The following is a 6,700-nucleotide window of genomic DNA, read 5'->3' as shown; positions in this document are numbered from 1 at the left end:
TCACAATGCAGTCTCCTCTATATCGGGGAGACCAAATGCAGATTGGGTGACTGCTTTGCGGAACACCTCCGTTCGATCTGTAAGCATGACCCCGAGCATTTGGTTGCTTGCTATTTTAATTCACCACTTTGCTCTCATGCCCATATTTCTGTCCTCGGCCTGCTGCAGTGCTCCAGTGAAGCTCAACACAAGCTCAAGGAACAGCATCTCATCTTTCGATTAGGAAATCTACAGCCTTCTGGACTGAATATGGAGTTCAATAATTTCAGATCATGAGCCCCATTATTTTTTGTTTTTTATTTTTATATATTTTCATTTTTTAATTTTGTTTATTGTTTAACCATTTGCTAGCCATAAACTTGTTTTTCATGTTTTTGCTTTCGGACAGAGCTGTTCATTATGCTGCCATTAGCACTCTATGGACTCATGCTTTGTCTTTTCCTACAACTATTTAGTACTCTATTTGCATTCAGTTCCATGACGTCTCTGTCATTTAATCTCTCCTGCCCGCTGTCCTATCACAGACCTTCCCTTTTTTCCTTCTTCCCCCTTCCCCCACTTTCACTTGCTCAAAGACTGTTACATTTCTAACTTTTGCCAGTTCTGATGAAAGTTCACAGACCTGAAATGTTAACTCTGTTTCTCTCTACACAGGTGCTGCCAAGCCTGTTGAGTTTTTCCGGCACTTTCTGTTCTCCCATAAGTAAGAGTATTGGGCGCTGTTGTATATCAGGAAATAACACCAGTTTACAGAGGCAGTATAGTAGTCATTATCACCACAATATAATTTGTTCAGGCTGAAAAAGATAGAAGATAGAATTATGCAACTGGGTAGACACCTGGTAGATCAAACACTGGTCTGGCCAAAAACCCAGGCATCTTCAGCTGACCGTGGGATAACCACAAGAGTCAAAAAGAATTTCTTGGAGGGAAAAGACAAAAGGGAATGAGGAAAATGATGAAGAAATAAGGTAGCTCCCCAAAATTATTGGCCATGGCAATTTGAAGGATCACAATACATTCATAATATGAAATAATAAATGGGTGTCAGTTGTGGTAGCACTTTCACATATGAGTCGGAAGGTTGTGGATTCAAGTCCCACTCCAGAGACTTGAGCACAAAAATCTAGACTGGCATTTCAGTGCAGTACTGAAGAAATGTGATGTCTTGTGGATGAGATGTTAAACTGAGATCCCATCTGTGCTCTCAGGTGGATGTAAAAGATCCCATGGCACTATTTCAAAGAGAAGCATTGGAGTTATACCTGGTGTCCTGACCAATATTTATCCCTCAATCAACCTCACTAAAAAACAGATTTTTGGAGCTTGTTGTGCGTGAATTGGCTGCCATGTTTGCTATGCTACAGCAGTGACTACATTCAAAAATACTTCATTGGCTGTAAAGTGCTTTAGGACATCCTGAGATCAAATGCAAGGTGCTATATGGATGTAAGTCTTCTTTCTAATATTTCCTATGAAATAAAGTCTGAAATAATACCTTGAAATACATAATACCCTTCATGGTAAATAATCAGATAAGAGCCAGGCATCGCCCCACATGTAAGAATGGAAGATCAGAGAGCAACAGTAACCATTTACAATTTATATTAATGAGTTGGACGAAGGGACTGAAGGTATGGTTGCTAAATTTGCTGATCATGCAAAGGAAAGTAAGTTGTGAAGAGGACATAAGGAGTCTTAAAAGGGATATAGACAGGTTAAGTGAGTGGGCAAAAATTTGGCAAATGGAGTATAATGTGGGAAAATGTGAACTTATCCACTTTGACAGGAAGCACAGTCAAGCAGCATATTATTTAAATGGAGAGTGATTGCAGAACTCTGAGGTACAGAGGGATCTGAGTGTACTGGTACATGAATCAGAAAAGGTTGGTATGCAGATATGGTATAGTGATTAGGAAGGCAAATGGAATGTTGTTTATTGCAAGAGGAATGGAATATAACAGTAGGAATGTTTTACTACAGCTATATAGGGAAAGGACATAAATGCATTAGGCAGTTCAGAGACGGTTCACTTGACTGATACCTGGGATTGGGGGTGGGGGGTGTTATCTTATGGAGAAAGGTTGGACAGGTTGGGTCTGTATCCATTGAAGTTTAGAAGAGTGAGAGGTGATCTTACTATACATATAAGATCCTGAGGGGACTTGACAGGGTGGATGCTGAGATGATGTTTTCCCTTATGGGAGAGACTATAACTAGGGGACACTGTTTAAAAATAAGGGATCACCATTTAAGATGGAGATGAGGAGAATTTTTTTTCCCTCATAGGGTTGTGAGTCTTTGGAACTCTCTTCCCCAGAGAGCAGTGGAGGCAGGGTCATTGAATATTTTTAAGGCAGAGGTAGATAAATTCTTGACTAACAGGGGAGTCAAAGGGTATCGGGGATAGGCGGGAAAATGGAGTCGAGGCCACAATCAAATCAGTCATGATCTTATCAAATGGCGGAGCAGGCATGAAGGGGCCGAATGGCTTACGCCTGCTCCTATTTCGTATGTTTGTATGTAAAATTATATGCTAGAAAAATAATGCCGAGTTCATAACATGCTGTTTTAATGTGTAAGTTAGCCAACAAGTTCAGGGGAAGAAGAGATAAGCCAGGAGTTGCGAATTGCAATAACTTGCTGGTCCAATTACACCGTTATGCCTTTTACCCCAGACAAATGGCAGTTCATCCTCTACCTCTCTTATGTTTTTTAAGAACTTGCTGGTGTCAGGAAACCGCTATATGCCAAATGGGACATATTAATTTCATCGGTTGGAAACTTACATTAGACTTTTAATAGAAAAATCCTACAAGCTAACTTTTTAAAAACCTAACAGCCAAGATGGCCACTGCAATTTATATTTGAAACACCAGGGGGTTGGACTGGAGACAAAGAGTCTAACAGAAGCTCAGACAGGACAATTGCTTGCCCTAAGTGATTAAATTACCTAGAATGGCTTTATCAGCATGGCCGACAAGGCCATTCCACCCATTGACTTTGAAAGAGCCAACCCTCCCCCCACAAGTGTGCATGGACATCCTGCGGCATCTAGCACCTTGAATTTCATTAGAAGATTCCAGAAAAAAACCTCATTGGAAACAAAGGGTATTGATAGAACCATGTGACTGCCAGCTCATCTCTGAGGAAACTAAAATTTTGTGACACAGACAGCAGACAGGCAGTAACCGAGGGTACAGCAGCTGCTCCGCCATGTCTGTCTGTCTGTCCCTCCCCAGAAATTATCAAGAAAAGAACCAGCTGCGACTGGGAAATTTCCCCTCCAAGCCAACAGACTGTTACAGCCAGCAACCAGAGGAAGGGGGTCAACAACCAATTCTGCCTTCAGGAGCCCTGAGCAAAGTAAGCCAACCACAGTGCACTTGGACCAGTGAGGACTACTGCTGGATTTACAGACTGTATTTAAGTTCCATTTATTCTGGACTTTAATCCAACCACCAAATCTATTTCCCTCTGTATTCTATTTGTGTGTGTGTGACTCTTGTGTGAATGTGTGCATGAATGGGTAGAGTATTTTTTAGTACTTTTAAATCAGGTTAGAGTGTTTAGTGTAATAAACTTACCTCTTTCTTGTTTAAACTCAAGAAAACCTGTCCAATTGGGTCTTTGCAATCACATTAGAGGAGTGAGGTAAAACACTCGCTGAGGTGGAAAGCATAACCACTGTTTTTTTTAAAATAAAGGAATAAGCCCTGTCATGGTCAAACAAGAGAAGGGCAAGAGCGGAGCCTGAGGCCTCCCCCCTCCCCCCACCCCCCACTCCCCCACTCCCCCCTCCCCCCACCCCCCACTCCCCCCTCCCCCCACCCCCCACTCCCCCACTCCCCCACTCCCCCACTCCCCCCTCCCCCCACCCCCCACTCCCCACTCCCCCCACCCCCCACTCCCCACTCCCCCACTCCCCCTCCGCCTTCCTCACCTGGCAGTAACACTGGATTTTCACATTAATCTCAAATTAAACTTGCCGTATAAAATTAAAGCTGGTACTTAACAGTGTAAGTGCCGTTTTAATAATATGGTATTTGTTAATGCAATGCCAATCAACCTGTCCAGCCCAGATAGGGAACTATTTAAACTGTTGAGTCTCATTCCTACATATACTAAATTATTCTTTAAGATTTAATTCTTTACTTTGCTCTCTGTCTTTTTTACTCTCTCTCTCTTACTCCAATCTTTCTTTTTATTTATTTTTATTTCTTTTTCTGCACTTGATTTGACTTTAAATACCATCCCTCTCCATTTGTCCTCTGTTGCTTTCTCAATCCTTAGATCTCCTTGGTTAAGGAGATGGACAGTTGGTTCCGTCATTCATTTTTGTTTCATAGTTAGCCACAGGTGAGGTACCGGAAGACTGGAGGATAGCTAATGTAGTGCCTTTATTTAAGAAGGGCAGCAGGGATAAGCCAGGGAACTACACGCCGGTGAGCCTTATACATCAGTGGTGGGAAACTTATTGGAAGGGATTCTGAGAGACAGGATTTATGTGCATCTGGAAAGGCATGGTCTGATTAGGAATAGTTAGCATGGCTTTGTGCGTGGGAAATCATGTCTCACAAATTTGATTGAGTTTTTCGAGGAGGTGACCAAGAGGATTAACAAGGGCAGGGCAATGGACATTGTCTACATGGACTTTAGCAAGGCCTTTGACAAGGTCCTGCATGGTAGGCTGGTCCAGAAGATTCGAACACATGGTATCCAGGGTGAGCTAGCAAACTGGATACAAAATTGGCTTGGTGATAGGAGGCAGAGGGGGGTAGTGAAGGGTTGTTTTTCAGATTGGAGGCCGGTGACCAGTGGTGTGTCGCAGGGATCGGTGCTTCTCCCTCTGTTGTTTGTCATATATATTAATGACTCGGATGTGAATGTAAGGGGCATGATTAGTAAGTTTGTAGATGACACTAAAATTGGTGGTATAGTAGACAGTGAAGAAGGTTGTCTAAGGTTACAACAGGATATAGATCAACTGGGAAAGTGGGCAAGGGAGTGGCAAATGGAATTTAATGCAGACAAGTGTGAAGTGATGCATTTTGGGAAGTTCAACCAGGGTAGGACATATACAGTGAATGGCCCGGCCCTGGGGAGTGTTGTTGAACTGAGAGAACTTGGGGGTGCAAGTACATAGTTCCCTGAAAGTGACAACACAGGTAGACAGGGTGGTGAAGAAGGCGTATGGCATGCTTGCCTTCATCGGCCGAGGCATTGAGCACAAGAGTTGGGACGTCATGTTACAGTTGTACATAACGTTGTTAGGCCGCATTTGGAGTACTGTGTGCAGTTCTGGTCGCCGAACTACAGGAAAGATGTGATTAAGCTAGAGAGGGTGCAAAAAAGATTCATAAGGATGTTGCCTAGTTTGGAGGGCTTGAGTTATAAAGAGAGATTGGATAGGCTGGGTCTGTTTTCCCTGGACAGAAGGAGGCTGAGAGGGGACATGATAGAGGTATATAAAATTATGAGAGGGGTAGATAGCCAGAGTCTGTTTCCCATGGTAGGGGTGACTAAAACTAGAGGGCATAGATTTAAGGTGAGAGGGAGGAGGTTTAAAGGGGATCAAAGGGGTAAATTTTTCACACAAAGAATAGTGGGTATCTGGAATGAGCTGCCAGAGGAGGTGGTGGAGGCAGGAACAGTAGCAACATTTAAGAGGCAGCTGGACAGGTATTTGAATGAGCAAGACATAGAGGGATATGGAATTAATGCAGGCAGGTGGGATTAGTATAGATAGGCATTATGGTCAGCATGGACGTGGTGGGCCGAAGGGCCTGTTTCTATGCTGTACGACTCTATGATTCTATGATTCACAAAGGCCTCATGACCAATTGCCCATCATCAGCGTGTGCTTCCAGCAACATGCAGAACAAAATTTTCGAGTTGTAGGGTGCAAGAAAAGAGATGAACCAATGCCACATGCTGTCCCATGGTTTGGGCCACTCTTGCAGATGTAATCTCCAGAATTACACTTGTCATTATTGTGTCCCTCATTTTCCCAACTATCTTGAGACTGAAATTGTTGTTGTATATTTGTGTCCTTATAGGTTTCACCTCTGGGATGTTAACTCCATGGCAGCACTCTTGCCTTTGAATTAGAAAGTTCCGCTCTGGAGACTTGAGTATATAATCTAGATTGAGGGAATGATGTGTTGGCAGGGGTGCCACCTTTTGGATGATATGCTAAACCAAAGCTCTTTTGCCCTCTCAGGTGGGCATAAGATATTGCATGGCATGATTTCAAACTGAGTAGGATGGTTTGTTCCCCTGGTGTCTGGGCAAATATTAATCCCTCGAACATATCACTAAAAAAAAACAGATTATCTGATCTGTAACCTCATTTTTTGTGTTCCTTTCGATTGATATAAATTACATTTTCCTTTCATTGCAAAAGTAACTACAGATGGAGAGCACTTCATGGCATGTGAAGTGCTTTGGGACATCCTGAGGGAGTGAGAGATGATTCATAAATGCAAGTTTAAAAAAAAAACCTCAGCATCATTTAAATTTAATTTGTGAATGCACAGTGGGGATTTTTTTTTGGTGGGGTGGGAGTTTAATAATACAAATGAGAGTAATGAAATCAGAAGTTGGAGGTGCAGGGTCAGGGTGGCCCCTTTAAGTGGGATGATTGACGGGGTTCTTGCAGTGTTTGTCTAGATTAATCCAGTCCGCCCTCGCTCCCGTG

The sequence above is a fragment of the Heterodontus francisci genome, chromosome 32 (assembly GCF_036365525.1).
Source record: "Heterodontus francisci isolate sHetFra1 chromosome 32, sHetFra1.hap1, whole genome shotgun sequence".
Taxonomy (NCBI): Eukaryota; Metazoa; Chordata; class Chondrichthyes; order Heterodontiformes; family Heterodontidae; genus Heterodontus; species Heterodontus francisci.
Note: the sequence above shows the minus strand (reverse complement) of the source record.